The sequence below is a fragment of the Polistes dominula genome, unplaced genomic scaffold, assembly GCF_049000335.1.
Source record: "Polistes dominula isolate Pdom_NZ unplaced genomic scaffold, Pdom_raw_medaka contig_74, whole genome shotgun sequence".
Classification (NCBI taxonomy): Eukaryota; Metazoa; Arthropoda; class Insecta; order Hymenoptera; family Vespidae; genus Polistes; species Polistes dominula.
Genome location: NW_028300953.1, coordinates 81,349 through 99,412, shown reverse-complemented (window position 1 = coordinate 99,412; position 18,064 = coordinate 81,349). Strand labels below are relative to the sequence as shown.

The window sequence follows — 18,064 nt, the reverse complement described above, 5'->3', positions numbered from 1 at the left end:
GAGTCAACTATATAATAAGATAATTTACTTGAATTACTCTAAACACAAATTGATGATGAATTTGATAATAAATAATCTTAGGTTTTGTTTAGCCCAACGAGTTGGTCGAAAAATGCGACGTGTACATTGGTAAAAGGTATGAGATTATTTGCGAGAAACTTACCGTCGTCGTTGTCGTCGTTGTCGTCGTCGTTGTCGTCGTCGCTGTCGTGAACAAGGCGTGGAAGAAATTTCAGCAATAGGACGTTGCGATTGGGAAATCGTTAATTATCGTTCGCCGAAGAGAGCAACGGGGAATGAACGCTTTTCTTGTAGTAGGTATACCTCAAAACGCTAGCCACGTTTCGCAAGACCTTCATGAACGTCGTAAATGTTATCATATTTCAAGTTCTCTTTTCTTTATTTCTTTCTTTCTCTTTCTCTCTCTCATTCGGTTTTTATTTTTTGGTGTTGCAGGTACAGTCCATCGATCTGCACAAAGAACGTTAAAGTGTACAAAGAATGAAAAATAAAAATATTTTAAAATAAATAATTAAATAAATGTGCAGGCTGGCGCAACAACAACTGCAATATTTAATTGAAAAAGAAAAACAAGTTTTTTTTTTTAGGTTTATTGGTATCAGTGCAAATAGTAACCAGCTCGATTTTGTACAAACGTGTTTTAGAATCTTACGAAGAAAATGAAAATGCGTAGAATCGCAAAAGAGAGATACATTACATATTATTAAAATTACGGGTCAAGAATAACTTCCTACCGTATAAGTACATGTATCGCCCTCGCGACTTGCCTGCACGCACACACACACACACATGCAAAGATTATAGTAGAAAGCCTTGCTGAGTACTAGTAGCTAACGTAAGAGTCTTGCTATCGACGGATATCCATCCATCCATCCATCCATCCATCCATCCATCTGATGCAACTAACGTCGAGGAAGAAAGAAGAAAAGAGAAAAGATTTACGAGCTCGATGTCGTTAATCGAAATAGAAACGTCATTGCGGTTTTCCCTAAATAAAATGAAAGAAAAGCATCGTAGATCTCTATTACAAGCCTAACAAAGTCAACGAGAAAGAGCTTACTTGCGTGCACGCTTATGATTTTGGATTTGGTTCACCCAAATATAGCCGCTAGACAAACACGAGTTTATACCGTGTAGAACGTCTCGTTGACGTTCGAATAGGGGGATGTTTAGCAACGAGGGATGATTCAAAGACTCCGCCACCAATCTGTTTCCCCTCTCGTTAAGCCGCGAGCTGTCCATTCAAGCGGACGCCATTTCTCTCTCTCTCTCTCCCTCTCTCTCTCTCTCTCTCTCTCGCTTTACCTTACGAACACTGCTTCGTTCGTAAATTATTGAAATAAACTGCGTTTTAACCGATGATATCTAATGCCTCAAAGTAAACGAAACTTTTATTGGAAAATAAGCAACGTATTATTTGAAAAAGTTCTCTCTGCTTAGATTCAATATTGTTGACCATTATTGAGACTTCAAGGCTATATAGGTTGTAAAAATTCAAGGCTAAAATAGTTTGGGAGAACACGATGTTCCACAGCTGGGCAAGAAATAGAAAGAGAAGATAATTGTGTGCGTGCATTGGTAGTAGAAGAAAAGACGAAAAGGGCCTCCTAGGTTCATTGTCCAACGGGTCCTATGGAAAAGCAAGAAGCAAGAAGCAAGAAGCAAGAAAAAAAGAAAACGAGAGAGGGAGAAAAAGTGAAAGCGACGAAGTAGACAAATTTACGGATCATCTTAAAATACGTATTCGAATATCTTCCAATTTTTCCGAGAAATGAATGTTGAAACATGTGGGAGAGATAGAGCAAAATAGGAATGGTAAAAATCGAGGAAGGAAAAAAAAAGTGAGCTGAGAAATACAAGACGTAGTAAATAAGGACAAATGTATATAGTATACTATAGTTCGTAGAGAGAGAAAAGAAGAAAATCCTTCGAATAGAAGAAGAATGTGATTTGAGGGGTAGGGGGGGGATCGAAGGAAAGGAAAAAAGGAAATATTCGGCTAGAAGGGTCGCTTCCTACTAAAAGAGGAAGAGAGAGGGGGAGAGAGAGAGAGAGAGAGAGAGAGGTGAGAAAAGGGAAAAGAGTGGTGAGAGATTGGCTCGGCGATGGGAAGAAACCTTTCACTAGTAGTAGAAAGCGTTGGGGGTGCAGGTTCGAGCTTGGGCTTAAGTTCGTTCAAGAAGGGCACGAGCTAGGGGGAAAGGACGAGTCAGTTTGAAAAAGGGAGAGGGAAAAGAGAGAAAAGAAACATTTATCCATGTAGAAGAGCTGTATATATACGAGTATACACACACACACACACACATACACGCGTGCACATCTAAATAGAAAGAGAAGAAAATAGGAAGGAAGAAGTAAAAAGAAGACAGAGATAGATAGATAGATAGATAGAAAGATAGATAGATAGAGGTTACAACTCGGTCTCTGCTCTAGAGACGATCGTAGAACACAGCAGCAAAGCTAAAAGCAACGTTGCCAATAATTCGAGTTACCTATTCACACACACACACACACACAAATACTATTTTTATTATGCTACTCGTGTTTGCACTCTTCTAATAGACGATCATTTACAGATTTCAATTGATTCGTACAATTTGTTTTTACAACATCGTTAATTCGATTTTAATAGTATGTCGGATAATATGAGAATTACTTTACCGACCAAGCAATTCATTTCCAGGCGACGACTACTAGGGTGTTTATTGATGCACCTTATCTAATCGCCATTTTAACCCTAGATATTATCGAAAGAGTAATAATCCCTGATTATTGCCTTCCTTTATGAAATGAATTGCATGTTCTGCGTTAAGAAAATAGTTTAAGGCTTTTAAGGCTTTTTTTTCGTGGACCGGCATTTGTACGTTCGTTTAAATATATATATATACATAGAATTGCGAGTAGCCGTGAAGAGGCACGACACTGTAAAATAAGGACGCGCATGCATCCACCTTTCTACTCGTGGTACCGCAAAGAAACGGTGACCCGCGGTGTCCGGCTGCGTGCACATTCCAGCTTGTTAGCTTTGACTCCTCGCTCCGGTTTCTTTCCCCGAAGATGTCGATTCACTCGGAGTTACTCGAAAATAATACCGTCTTAATTTACCAGAACCACTGGCCGTTTGAAACTTATAGAGTATGCGGGCATTGTCCCGCGACGAGTTGCCGGTTAACGTTCGCGGTCAATTGCACTAATTTCTACGACTACAACTACAACTACGATATTAACAACGTACTCGTATATACTACATATGTTCATCGTGTTTCCCTATGACTGACCAGTTACATACTTCTTACCAATTACATATCTTTTAGAATGTAGGGATAAGCAGATTTCGATGGAAAGGATCAATGCCTCGTGCACATAGATCTTTCAACCCGTTCCGGTTCCTCGATTGTCCGGATTCGATCGGATCAATGATCTCTGCCAAGTCACGTGTGTTCGAAAATCATTTACCGGTATAGTACGGGATGCCGTGAGAAAAATACTTAGAGATGTGCTATACGATGATCCAGCAACTTAAAATCAACGCTCTTTTCATATTTCATTACGCAGATCATTCAATTTTTACAGGTTTCTTCCGATCCAACGTGGAAACATTTGCTGCAATTATATTGTAATTATTAAGTAAATATATTTATATAGATAAATAAAACTTGTAAATTATTTTCCCTGTTAGACACATATATAGGCAGAGTTGAAAACTCATGTGAGAGTATAGAAATACTCATTCTAATCATAGGAAATTCCTTAAACAGAGACCACGTGAAGAGAGTGATAGAAAGAGAGAGAGAGAGAGAGAGAGAGAGAGAGAGAGAGAGAGAGGCAAGACAAGGGTGGAAAGGGGGAGAAAGGGTGGTCTCCCAAAAATTTCACCAAGGAGTTAAGACTGTCGACTACGAGGACGTCGACGACGGGACTGGCTATAAATATCAACCCCTCCACACCATCTTTTCTCTTTCTCTCTATCTCTCTCTTTACTCTACAATATGTATTTAAAATAGCTGCATGCTGCAAAATAACTGAAATAGCCGTGAAGGGTCGATGATCCCCGGTTGCTCCTACTTCCTGGAAGAGTTTACGGATTTTCGTCGTCGTCGTTGTCGTCGTCGTCGTCGTCGTCGTCTCGAAGATGAACCGACGAGAAGAAGAGGAAGAAGAAGAAGAAGAAGAAGAAGAAGAAGGACAAGAAAGATACGCGACGACTGAGGAACGACAACGACTTGTCGGCACCGTGCACAGCGTTCCTTTGACACTGTGTATTCGTTGCCTTACCGTTCCACTTTGCTTCTAGGCAAAAAAGAACTTGAGGAGAGGGTGTGCATGAGGTTGAGGTGAGAGGCTCGTTCACGGAAGACGGAAGTGTACGATCTGTTAACTAACCTTTTTTTTTCTCTCTTCAATCATCCCTATCTCAAGTATATATCCTCTTATGTGGTGCATAATTATTAGCATTTATTATTCCTGTAACATTCTCACAGTTATAATAGTTCCTCAATATAATTCATATCGATAATGAATAGAGTAGTAGGGGCCTAACGGTGAAAAACATGAATTTCTTTCACCTCATTATTTCCTAACTTACAAAAGCTTTCCCTGGTCTCTATGTGCTCTATGTAAAATACTGAAAAGTTAACTACGATCGGTACGAATGATTTCCTTTCCGTGAAAGCGAGTCTCTGTGATTGTTACAACGTAACACTCGGCTCGATGTACGAGTCACTTTTACGAGTTTCTACACCGGGTCGGGCGTTAGCTGGATCGTGCGGACGCGTTATCTTAATGAAACGCAATGAAATTGGTTTCGTCTTAAGGAATGAGAAAGAAGAGGAGTGGAGAGAGTCGTACAAAGGCGCACGCGCGCACGCGCGCACAAGCGTTAACGATCCTTTGTTCGATGTCCGTTTTGACGCGTGCGCGAGCGCGAATGCGAACGCGTCTACGGAGAATCTTCTTACATTTTCTAACAAGAGAGAGAGAGAGAGAGAAAGAGAGAGACATTTGTCGATGTAATGTTAATTATAATAAAATACAAAATATTTTTCTTTGATTGTTGTTGGAGTTTGTTTATTTCTATAACGCCTAGAGAGCCTATTTTGATTTGTGCAATGAGCGCGCGCGCCTGCTGCACTGACGGCACACGCGCGCCAGCGAACGGCAGCGCGAGTAGCAGCGTTAGCCTTGACATTGGTCACGTTGTATTTACTTTGTGGAAGGTTGCCGGAGGATTAATATACGTGCAAGCCATTCGTAGCTCGTGCGCTACGCTTTATTACGAACGCGATATCATGGCGCGTCCCAATGCGTCGTTAAACAATTTTCATTTGCGATTAAAACTAAAAGTAAAACAAGTACAGATAAATATGTATGCCATAAATGGGGATACGAAAGATAAAAATAATCTTAAGAATTCGTAGAAATAAGCTTTTATTTCTGTTAAGATTATCTATTGCGATAATATTTATCTTAAAATATGTATTGTTTCCTTAATTATAGGAATAATCACATAACGTAATTCTAACAACATGGCGGTCACAATATACAATAAATCCTTGATATTAATCCTTGATATTAAAAAAAAAAACAGAGAAAAAAACAAAACCACATAAAGGCATTCGATTCATCCATCCAGGCAGTTTGTTTTCCTGATTTTTCACGGACTTATCCAAAGATGTTAACCGAATTGAAAGAAATCACAGTGGAATCAAATGCAAAAGAAAGAGAGAGAGAGAGAGAGAAAGAGAACGAGCCCATCCATTTCGTTTTAACCATCCTCTTCCTTCTTCACCCTCTGGAAAAAAAGACTCTCGTAAAATCGATTCGTTGCACGGGTTCACCGAGACTCCAGACGACGTCTCCGTCGTCGCCTTCATCGTCGACGTCGTCGTCTTCGTCGTCTTCGTCGTCTTAGCGTCGCCGTTGTGTCGTCGTCGACGTCGATGTCGACGTCTTCCTCCCCTCTATCAGAAACTCAGTACGTGCTGCACGGGTGTTCTGCGTGCCTCTGAACAAAGTCTCGCATTGTCCCTCAGCTATCTTTCTTTCTCGCTTTTACTCCTTTGGATGCTGGGAATGGTTAAGTGATAATAATAACAGTACGAATTTTTGGAATAGTTTATAAGACTCGTATGGGAGAAGGGAAAAGAAAAAAGACAAGAAAATAAAAGAAAGAGAAGAGAAAAGAGAAGAGAAAAGAAAAGAGAAAAGAAAAGAGAAAAGGGAAGAGAAAAGGGAAAGAAAGAGAGAGAATCGTGAACGTGGGGAGAAGTAGTAGTAAGTCTCAAGAAGAGGAAAGAAGAAAGAAAGCAAGAAAGCAAGATAAGAGAAGGAGAAGAAGAAGAAGAAGAAGAAGAGGAAGAAGAAAGAAGAAGAAGAAGAAGAAGAAGAAGGAAAGACTTGGTCTCTCTTCAACGCAAACGGTCGATGAGAATGCTCTCTCGGTGGGGGTGGGTGAGGAGGAACGTAGGGCAGCTCGAGGAGAAGGGGCTGGGGGCTGCTGTGTAGCGGGCGAGGAGGAGAGAGGAACAGGAAAGAAGACAGAGATAGAAAGAGATAGAGAGAGAGAGAGAGAGAGAGAGAGAGAGAGCAACTGAGAGAGATAAAGCAACGCGGCCAGAGGTGAGGAGTAAAGAGAGGAGGACCGGTGAGAAGCGGAAAGGGGGTTGTCGGGGAGAGAGAGGCAAGGCAAGTGAAGCCAAGTGAAGTGAAGTGGGGCCGCGGGACGGACGCGGTGGCATTGACCCCGTATAGTAAGTAAGGTAATGTGAACAGCTAGCGCTTCTCATCTCTTCTCTTTCTCCTTCTCCTTCTTTCTCTCCTTCTTCCTCTCCTTCTTCCTCTCCTTCTTCCTCTCCTCTATCTCACTCACTTACACACGTATCTTTCTGTTTCTTTTTCTTTTTCTTTTTCTTTTTCTGTTTCTCCATTCCTCCTCTCCTTCTTAAAGGGTTCCCATCGGATATTGTTCGGTCGGTGGGTATAGGAGGGTGACCTCAGGGTGGACAGCGACCTCGAGAGAGCACCTTCTATCGCTCGATTCTAAAGTCGTCGTCGTCGTCGTCGTCGTCGTCGTCATCGTGATCGTAGTCCTCCACCTCTTCCATCTCGTTAAGTCATTGGTCTTTGTTGACGGTAAGCGAAGATCACGTAGTAGATACGTATGAGTGTATATTGTCGTTCATTAGCCATCGAACATTTAGCTGGATTTCATCTGGTGGCCTATGGGAAACCTTCATTTGGTTCGTCATACAAATTTAGATAAATCTAAAGAGAGAAGGAGAAAGAGAAAGAGTAAAAGTAGTATTGCTAATGGCGTGCAATATTAATTTCCGCGCGAAAGAGAGAAATCGTGCCGATGATAGGGAAGGAATGAAGGAATAGCTGAAGCGCGAGAGCATAGAAAACAGCGGTCGCCTTGAACGCACGCATTGTTATATCCTATCACCATTTATTACCAAACGCGTCGTTCTCCTTTCCATGGATTTACGCAAGCGATCGTCATCGTCAAACGCTAGAGTCTCTATGGAAATCAAAACATTATATGTCGTCTACTACACACCCTCTATACTATAATACCCTATTTATAATAAAGTAAACTCTATCTCTATTTCTCTTTCTTTGGATTTAGTAAGAACAGCAGAAAGAAACGAGAGGGTTCGAAAGAAAGAAGGATCACGTAGGAAGCAAGAGATTAAGTAAGAAAGTTTTGATCTCAACGGGCTGATACCTCACGTCCACATACGGAACAAAGATAGTCATAAGATTTTACCTTTATGACTCGTAATCCCACGACTCTCTTTTTAAACAGAAAGAAAGAGAGAGGTCAAAACTCGTACGTGTTACCTTCGAATATATGTACATTTATATACATATATATATATATATGAAGATATATACTTCTCGATGCTTCTACAAACGTTTCGTTACTTTTCAAGTTCAAATTGCCCGCCAGTAATCGGCCTTTGCCGATACTTTTCAAATGCACTTTCTTACTTCTAGGTAGGTATACTTATAGTGTGTATCACTGGTACTACGCGTTACTTGCTCTACGACCTGCGGTTTCTCTTTAAAGCTAAAGCTTCCACGCACGCATTGATGCTATGCGTAGTATATATGTACATACGTACGTACGTACGTAGCAATCCAATGCATTCCGATGCAGCGCACGATTTTGCATTTAGACCGTGGCTATTCGCATGTCCGCCGCCATCTTGCAGTTCACAGAGTTCACTCTTCTAACTCGTACAATCTCATTTTTAAATCTAACCAAGCGGATTTGTACAAATACCAATACGATCAATTAATCTACACTATAATAAATATAAGTATTCGTTAAAAAATAGTGGAAAAGTTTAATTGGTAGCACAAATTTCAAATGCAATAAGAATGATTGAAGAATTCACCACCAGGCGAGACCATGGCGCTTTCGTATCCAAGTGCAGTCACATAAGTGCAGTATTGTTGCCACATAAGACGCATCGTTATGTGACGCAGAATGCGTGGGCGGATATCATAATGTACGCTCTATATCTGATATATCTCGATCCAGCGGCCCTAACTGCGCCGTACTCAAAGTGCGCGCGCTTTTCTTCTTACGTATATGTCGGCGCAATACGATATGCCGCTTACGATGCGTTTGAAACGCGTCAACGTTGCCCGCGAACTTTCACTTTGTTTCTTTTCATTTTTCTCTACTTGAATCACGCGGTTTAACATATGTAAATACTTACATACGTAAATACTTGTAAATTTACGAATTAATTACAATACATGTAAAATAGGATATCAAGAAATAATATATCTATATAGAAAATATGGCGTCGTATTATTCTAACCTTCTCCAAAGAAACATTAAAGATAATAGTCGATAAATCTGAACGATTTGAATCTAACTTCTTCGTTGAGTGCATTTCCTATATAACCAATAATTAGTTTTCTCGGTGAAAGATGTAAAATTACTAAATAACCGTGCCGGTAAGAGGTTAAGTACGGTAAAGAAAGCTCCTATAAGCGTACTTACTTACTTACTTGCGCTCGCGAGTCGAACCGATTCGCGAATATGCCCGACTCTTACCGATCTTATTGGTGGTAGAAAGTCGGCAAGATCGTTTTAGGAGCGAACGGAACGACCAATGTATTCGAATAAGAAGGGATATATGTACATTTTCGAAGAATTGCTATTGCAGTTAAAATAGTTAGGCATGTAAGAAGAAATACGTAAGTATAACTTATAAATATACTCGTATATGCTCGTATGTACATATATATATATATATATATATATATATATATATAGAGGTATGGATCGGTTTAGTCATAGTAGCAATCGCATACCAAGTGAAGAAAATTGAGACATCTCGCAAGGCCGCCGAGAACTCATAGTTAGAGCTTGGAAATTGAAAAAAGAATGGCAGCGATCGGGCCGCCCGCACCTGCGCGCGCGTAACACCACGACACGCGGATGTAGTCGCGCGCATTAGCGCGCACCGACTACTGCAACCTTCAAGATCGACGTGCCGTATTTGCTCTCGACGCGCTTCGGCTAATCTCGCGTTGCTCGAGGGCGAGCGTGCGCGAGCGCTCGCGCACGCTCACTTACGACCTCCTTTAACGTTACGCGCCAAGCCGGACGCGCTTCTATAGTATTTTGCCATTTTTTCTTCTTCTTCTTTTTTTCCTATTTTTCATTTCAATTCCTTCTTCTCTTTAATCGGCTGCTGCTGCTGCTGCTGCTGCTGCTGCTGCTACTGCTGTTGCAATAACAAAAACGACTGATGACAATTTTTGGCGTGTTTCTCTATTAGTCAAATTTCAACTCGATACGCAATATAAATAGAAAGCTGATATTACATAAGAAACTCTACATAGATGTATATCTAGATATTGCTACGTGCTTGGTATCAATCTCTTAACCTGTGGGAATGTTTCTTTTTTTTTTTTTCTTATCCCTCGGGAGTACATTTCTACATGATAGTAATTATTGATATTAGAATCTTAGTTTGGAAGGAGAAAGCATGTTTGTAGTTGTTTAGCTGATTTGGAAGAATGTTTCAATGTTTTTATTCAAGAATGATATCACTCGATTAGGATGATCGTTATGGTATTCCTGCGTAGTACATAAGTGATCAAACGAGGTGTCACGTGGCAGCTCAGTATCGACTATATTCAAGCTGTTTCCTTCACGAGGATATCTCGACTACTCCACATGAGGTCATGGAATTTAATAACGGACGAGGTCGGAGAGCGAGCTTGAGCACGCGCGCGCATGATCGTGCGAGAGCTCGGTGACCAGACGAAGAGAAAGAGAGAGATATATATAGAAAGGAGGAGGAAGACGACAACAACGACGATGACGACGACGACGACGACGACGACGAAGAAGAACAACAACAAGAATAAGAAGAAGAAGAAGAAGAAGAAGAAGAATAAGAAGAAGAGGAATAAGAAGAAGAAGAAGAAGAAGAAGAGGTTGCGCTCATTCATAGGAATTTTACAGGTTGTCAGGCAGGTTTGACCGGCCTTTGTCATGGAGGTAACGCGGAGGAGAGGAGCTACGGAGTGAGAGATATCTGTCCGGGCACAGGAGGACGACGAATCACGGATGAATTTAGACACGGCATACCTGGAGACCACCATCGCACACAACAAAACCTAACCCGACAGAGTTTCACTCCTTTTGGATGTTTTCATGAAGACAAAGTTGCAACCAAGCAATATATAGAGTAGCTTTAGCTGACATTTATGTAAAAATATGCACAAACATTAAATCCAATGAAAAGAAAGTGAAATCGATTGGTACCCTAAATCCTTATTAATAGGTATTTAAAGTTATATCTTGGATTGCTATGTTAATGGACAATAGTAGTACTGTTTACCCTACATGTGCTAATACACGTTGTATGTACAGCACATTTAATACAATATGAGCAAGATATGCCATGCCGAGGCTCACGGAGGACTCGTGAACCGCCTCTTTTATCCGGGGCGCAATTGAGTCAACGGCCTTTCGAAAGAAGTAACGGTATACGATTATTACTCCTACCGAGTCCTATACTCACGAAACTCAACATTCGCGTGAGCGCGCGCGCGCACTTACCAGAAAAAGAGAAAGAGAGAGAGAGAACATTCATTCCGTGGTATGCTTTTATGGATGCAGAAAGAGAGAGAGAGAGAGAGCACAAACAGCACGGTGACAGATCGGCACCTTTAACAGAGTCTGCTCGCCAAGTGAAACGAAACGCTCTCTTGTTGTTGTCGTAATCTAGGACCACGGTGTCTACCATGTCTACAGTTGTGAAGTCTTTCCAGCTAAATTTATGTTTTCTGACAATACAAAGTCAATGGAAAAAACACTGTTAAATCCGTTATTGTTAAGTTGTCAGTTTGTAGAGGAAGGAGGAGTTGGAGAACATAGGCTACGCTGTTACACAGCGATGACCGCGGAAGGCCGCGAAGGCGAGGGGTTTACAGAGTGGGGGAAAATGTTCTTCAACTGGGTGGAAAAAAGAGAAATCGATGTCAAGATGGGGAGATCGATGTCCTATAAAGAAAATATCTGCGTTTCGACAAATTGAAATCCTCCTTCGACAGGATATTCAAACTCGGTTCGTTTTAGGTGGCTCGATGGTTGGGTAACCAGGTCGAGTTTTACAATGTCTCCTTGCTCTATTATTTGTGGATAATATGAATTGGAAAATCATTATTTTTCTTCGGACCAATTAGTTTTTAAAAAGACGATGCAAATTCTTTCTTATATTTCAGATGCATACATACCTACATCCTGCGAAAAACATTCTATAATGTTTTATCGATCGGATATAAGTGAAATGTCGAGGAAAATAAAAAGGTTAATTAGAAGAGTGCACTTTGATGTACTTAGGGGTATTCTCATCGTGGTCTTATTTCGATCACGTTACAACGTGAATGGAACAGCGCACTCTCATAAACCCTATTAATAAAAACGCATTTATCCCTTCGCCCTCGGTCGTTCTCCCGACCACTGAGAAGACGAAGAACGCATTCCAGCGTTCTGCAGTCCGCCAACGATCTGCATTCGCAGAAAAGGACGAAGAAGTCGTGGAAGCGAGCAAAACGAATTAGCATCCCGATCGTTCCGAGCGAACCGCCCCCTCTCTTTATCTTTGTTTTTTTCTTGCTCTTTTTCTTTTTCTTGTTCGTCCTTTCTGCTTCTCCAGAGTACTCGTAAGATATCTACTCTCGTACACGTTCTCGTACCTATACGTGAGAAACAAGAAACTTTGAGAGATAGTCTTTCTCTTTTTCTTCTACTCCCTTATACATACGTATATGCATGTATCGCAAACTAGTAAGACTCGTAGCAAAGAGGGGCAGGAGGAGGAGGAGGAGGAGGAGGAGGAGAGTTGTGACGATGGCATAAATCACTCAGGTTCTCGATGCCTGACGAACCCATCTCCATAGACGGTAATAATAACTCGAAGCTTAGCCAAGTTTGAAAGAAACGTGTGCTTGAGTTCAGGTATTCACAAATATATTTGTTTTTTGCCTTTTTCTTTTGGGTGGTTTTACTTTAGAGTTTAGTAGTGGTAAGTAAATCTGTATAGCGTATGTATAATAGTGTGGCGACTTGAAGTATTATTTACGGGTAAGGTGGCTCGTTAACCGGTGATCCGTTTCGTGATTTCTCGCTCATGACTCTTTCATCGCGAAGTGAAGTGTGTAGGTGGGCGCTCTCTCGCCTTGATAGAGGGGGTGGAATCTCGGACATGGCTGCCTACTGGTCGTTGCAGCGGTGACGGTGACGGTGACGGTGACGGTGACGGTGACGGTGACGGTGACGACGGCTAATCCATCCGACACTATATCCCCGCCGTTCAGTGCGATGTTTGTTTGAGAAGCACTTTTAGCCGGATCATTGACTCCTTTTCAATCCGCACCAACAGTCGAGCCGAGAAGCCTATACCAACTTATACAGAGGATTACGAGTGGGACTTTTAAAAGAATTATTCGCGTTCTCAAACACGAATCTCTCTACCACGCGAGATTCTCGTTTACAAAAGTTAGATTTTAACTTATCCAACAACCGATTTCTTCCAATAACTCTAATGTAAGAGCAAAGTCCAATTGCGAACGTATCTTTCAACGAATGACGACATCTAGTCTTAAATCTAGAAGATAAAGTTATTCTTCTTTATTTACTCAAACTTTGCCATCTCTTTTGTATTTATTTTTTTGATGGCAACATGCCCGAGATTATTTTCAATTCTTCTACAGCTTACTATTGGCTCATTCCAAAGGGGAGAGTCAACGCACTCTCGTTGATAAATCCGAGATGAACGTTCCATAATTTCGTGTAAAACTGAAAGTACTTGGGTTTGGTTTTGTTTTTTTCTTATTTCACATTAATAAAAATGAATAAAAAAAACAAAAAAAGGCAAGTAAAAGTTTGCGGCCAAAGTGTTGATCGTAGGTGGAAAGAGAAGAGAAGAGAAGAGAAGAGAAGAGAAGAGAAGAGGGTAGGGGAAAACGATATCTGAATCGGTCGACCATGAGACGATCCCTGAATAACAGTCGCACATGGCGCGGCTTGTGGGATGATTCATGGTCGTTGAATCGACGCGACCTCGAGGAGATGCAGAGTGAAAATAATTTATCCGCGTTGTGACCGACGCTCCTTTGTCCGTTGGGAGCGGCATGGCGGTCTAATTCGATCGATACCTTCCTTCCCTCCTCTATATCTTTCTCTCTCTTGTTCTGTCTCTCTGACATCATATCCGTAACTTGTAGTGTAGTACACGCGACTATGCATACACAAACAGCCAACTTACTGTGTATACTGTACATGTAGAATATTTGTTGTGACTATGATTACAAAATCGGAAAATGATCGAAAAAAAGGGGCGTCGAGAGGGAGAAAGTTAGGTCTACAAGTAAGAGAAGATTTGGCGGTGGCTGGCATTGCCGCGTACCGGTCGATTTACGCGCTCGTTTGCAGGTATGCCAAGCATGTAAGGTCTCTAACGCTGAAACGCCGGTCGTTCGGACAAAACGAGTGGGAGGAAGGGCAGCCGCAGGTTGACGAGAGGCGAGAGAGGTGGGAGGAGCCCATGTAAGAGGGTGGAAAGAGGAAGGAATTGGATGGGAGTGAGTAGGTAGAAAGAGAGAGAGAGAGAGAGAGAGAGAAAAAGAGAAAAGGAATGAACTCACTTTACTCTCTTTCTCTTGAGAGGGAGTGCATTGCTTGCGCACACCTACACAGAAAAGGCCAACTACACACTGGACGAGGGAAGGCACACGGTTACGTAGCAGCTCGTTGCCTGACTGTCCCGACTCATGCCCTGCTGGCACGACACACTCTTTAAAACTCGACGTAGGAGATACGCCGAGTGTGTTGGAGAGAAAGAGAAAGACAAAACTAACCAGCAACGAGGACGGTGGGAAGGAAAGCGGAGAAAGAGAAAGAGAAAGAGAAAGAGAAAGAGAAAGAGAAAGAGAAAGAGAAAAAAAGACAGTAAGTGGGAAAGAAGGGGGAAGAAGAAAAAGAATGCATTTGGATTACTCGATAGAAAGAGAGAAAGAGTAGTAGTGTAGTAGTAGGTGGGCATGTTAAAAAACTTAGGGACCGGGTGGGAGTCCCCGAGACTGACCGGACAAGACGATGAGGAGGACGACGAACGAAAGAACCAACAGCGCAACTCTGCTTATATTATAGAACACACTATCGAGAAGATATAACCACTAGCGCCACGCTACGGTGGGAATTCGTTTCTCTCAACTCGCGCTAGTTACATGGGTTCATAGTCACCGGTATTTACTAAATAAATCATTAATATAATTGTACATAATAATGAAATACTTAGCATAATACAGTACATAATAATTTGCATTATGAGATGATCCTCTCTCTCTGAAATTGTTTATTTTATATATTATATTTATTGTGTTAATAAAAATATCATCAAAATTGAGATTACGTTAAAGTATTTTGAACCCAACAAGATGTTCGAGCAATATTGAATCCTGCAAAATCATCGCCAACTAACGTGTGGTGTTTCTTTGATGAAGATGTGGTAGATGTATGAATAAGAACGAACGCATGTAAGCATTGACTTTCTGTATAGGTACGAAGATGAGCACGCACTAACGTATACTTATATACATTGTGTGCCTTTTTGCTTCTGAAAATCGCGTGCAAAGCGGCAAGGAGGAGACGGCGGCAGGTGGACGCGAGCACACAACACGGTGTGGACGAACGGAGAAGGGAAAATAATGTGTTCCGGGGGATATATACATACAGATATATCGCGCATGTGAAATTCCTTTTGCTTTCTCTCGATTGCCAAGCGAAGCGGCTTTAGGAGAAAGACGAGGAGGAAAACGAGGAGAAAAATGAGAAGGAAGAGGAGGACGATGTCTTTCGTGCGTTACCGATCATTTTTTGTCATTTTTTGTCATTTGATTTAGAAAGCACACGAACAGTAAGTGCTCCAGTTCCATTAGGCTGATCCAAAAGGTGCGCGCTTTCATTCCTACTCGATCTCATAAGAGATGGAAATAAAGAAAGTATAACGGAGCAACTATCAATACGAATTTAAGTTTGCTGAAAATAGCAAAAAGAAAGAGAGAAAGTGTGTGTACGGCAACAGGGTATGGATATTAAACAATAGGTGGGTTTAAGGAACATTTAGACGGCGTAGTGCACGCTGAGATTCGTGGCCGTTCGGCGATCGTTGACACGGGGGCTCCGAGAGGAGCACTCGACTGCATTATCGCGGCCGTGCGAACAGGTAACAACCTCGGCGATCTCTCTCTTTCTAGCCCTCTCCCTGGCGACCACCACCACCACCTCCACCATACGTAGCATCCCTTTACTCTCCCTGCCCCACTCTTTTACTACTTGGCAGTGTGTGCGCGCTCTCGTGCGTTGAGCGCGAACGAGGGGCTATTTTCTTATGCCGGACCCATCTTCACGCGCTCGGCAAACAAATACCCGACAAAACGGTCCCTCGCGGCACGAGCTCTCTCGTGCTTGCGCTCGTGCTCGCCCAACCTCCTAACAACCAAGCGAACATCGATGTCGTTTACCGATTAGAGACAAAAAAAGAGAGAGAGAGAGAGAGAGAGAGAGAGAGGGGGGAAGAAAGACTTGGCCATATCGTTTTCATTTGTTTATTTGAAATCTAATCGGTTCAATAATTCCTTCGTAGAATATACTTTCGTGGGAGATACTCGCGTTCTATACTCGGCTAACTCGACCGTTATTTATTTACCGTACTTTATTCACTCGTTCACTGATCTATTTTCTTTCTCGAGTGAGCCTTACGGTTTAATCAAATGACTGTCAGTAGTGACACAGTTATGCCAATCTAGGGGAAAATGTTATTAGTCATTTTTAAGATTTTCTCTCGAGTACTTCTTCAAAGTTAAGATCCAAACCTAACTGACTCTTCAAACATATAGTTTACTTAACAGACAAATACTTTTCTACGATCCCCATATCAGCTTTTGGCACGCAGCAATGTTAAAACAGCATCACATTGATTCGAAAGTTTACCGCTTTCGCCGAGCACGAATGAAAGTATGGCTTGGTTCTAATGCATTTCAAAGAAAAATGGACGATCTCACGTGACGGTCTAGACGAGCGCGTTTCCACGAAAAGGCTCGATATCGTTACACGCAACGGCTATTGGAAATCTTAACCTATTAACGTTTTGATTGATATGAAGAAGAAAAAGGAAAGAAAGAGAATAGAAAAATCGAAGGACCATAAAACTATCGAAAGTATCTAACCGCGTTATTTAAGTTTGGATTTCTTTGAACAACAATTTCAAAAGCTTAGTATACGTGTCAAAGATAATGATGAGATACCAGAAAGAATTCGATAACGTTAAAAAGGTACAAGGAGGTTAAGCGGCAAGTTAAACGGATCGATCTAGAAGCTTCCTTCCGTTCAAATTCCCCGGGCGTCGTCCTTTCACGCGGCTCTACAACACCGGCCGAGCCAGTCGTCGTTGTCGTCGTCGTCGTCGCTGTCATCGGTCCAATGGCAGAGTTCTCACTCGGGGGAGAGAGGAAGAGAAAGAATAGATTCTCCCAATCGGTTAAGGGCGGTCAGAGTAGAGAGGTGGAGGTATCGCGTGGCACGGGCCACGACGAACTACACAACGACGACGACGACGACGACGACGACGACAACAACACCAAGTGGAGGAGGGCGTCGAAACCGGAAGTGGTCCATCGAGAATGGGAGTTGCCTTGACAACCACGATCTGCTTTAACTCCCGTTCGATCATAACGCCACCGTCACCGCCATCGTCACCGCCATCGTCACCGCCACCGTCATCACCACCGCCGCCGTCGTCATCGTCGTCTCTCTTCGCGTCATTTGAAAGCAGTCTATTATTTGGGGTCGCTGCATCCTCCTGTGCAAGACTCTGTATTGCTTTTTCTCTCTTCTCTGTATGCATGACTACGTGCGTGTGTCTGTGGCACAGAGTCGCAGGTGACACGCACGGACGCACGCACGCGTACGCACGCACGCACGCACGCACGACGCACGCACGCACGCACGCACGCACGCGCGCGCGCGCCACTACAGAGCACGAAATACAACTCTCTCTCTCTCACAGCTGTGCCGATCCCTAACGATTCTTCCCGATCTACCTCGAACCTCACCGAATATTTCTGTTCGAACGCGTCTGCTCGTGCCACTGGACGCGTCCATCGCTCGAGGACAGAACAGGATTGTTTGCGCGTCATCGAATTAAACTGATATCATTTAATGTAAATAAACATTTAAAAGATGATTGATTGCCCAACGAATATGCCTAAATTAATCATTCCTCTGTTATTAGTCGCTGTCTGATAATTGTATATAAACATATCACTTAGTTTTCAAATGAATACAGTATCTACAAATGATATCACATTGAATTATTTCATCGAATAAGAAAGCCTGGCCGACATTTTCTACGTACTTATTTTGCCAGGATCGCGAGGCTCACACGATCGATACGCCTTTCCGCGAGGAAGTACGATTTGCTCGGCATTAAAGTGCCAACCTTAC

The 18,064-nt window shown here is 42.2% G+C and overlaps 1 protein-coding gene and 2 long non-coding RNA genes across 5 annotated transcripts in view; 2 read left to right on the top strand and 1 right to left on the bottom strand.

Moving 5' to 3' along the window:
* The window catches only part of cysu (peroxidase homolog), a 90,919-nt gene that overhangs the window by 19,167 nt on the left and 53,688 nt on the right, over positions 1-18,064 (top strand). For both annotated transcript variants that reach the window (XR_016176550.1, XR_016176546.1), the window contains one exon: positions 457-6,252. The gene's annotated coding sequence lies outside the window, so the exon portion shown is untranslated. Of the gene's footprint in view, positions 1-456 lie in introns of those variants that run through there.
* LOC107073026 (uncharacterized) lies at positions 5,432-9,513 on the bottom strand. 2 transcript variants are annotated; one of them, XR_001476680.2, is made up of 3 exons: positions 9,355-9,513; positions 6,894-7,239; positions 5,432-6,087 (listed from the first exon to the last, which is right to left on the bottom strand). It is a non-coding gene; the product is annotated as an uncharacterized LOC107073026 (long non-coding RNA). The 2 variants fall into 2 exon arrangements; XR_016176557.1 differs by having other exon boundaries at positions 5,432-7,239; positions 9,355-9,512.
* Positions 17,293-17,820, top strand: LOC107073028 (uncharacterized). Its single transcript, XR_001476682.2, has 2 exons — positions 17,293-17,434; positions 17,628-17,820. It is a non-coding gene; the product is annotated as an uncharacterized LOC107073028 (long non-coding RNA).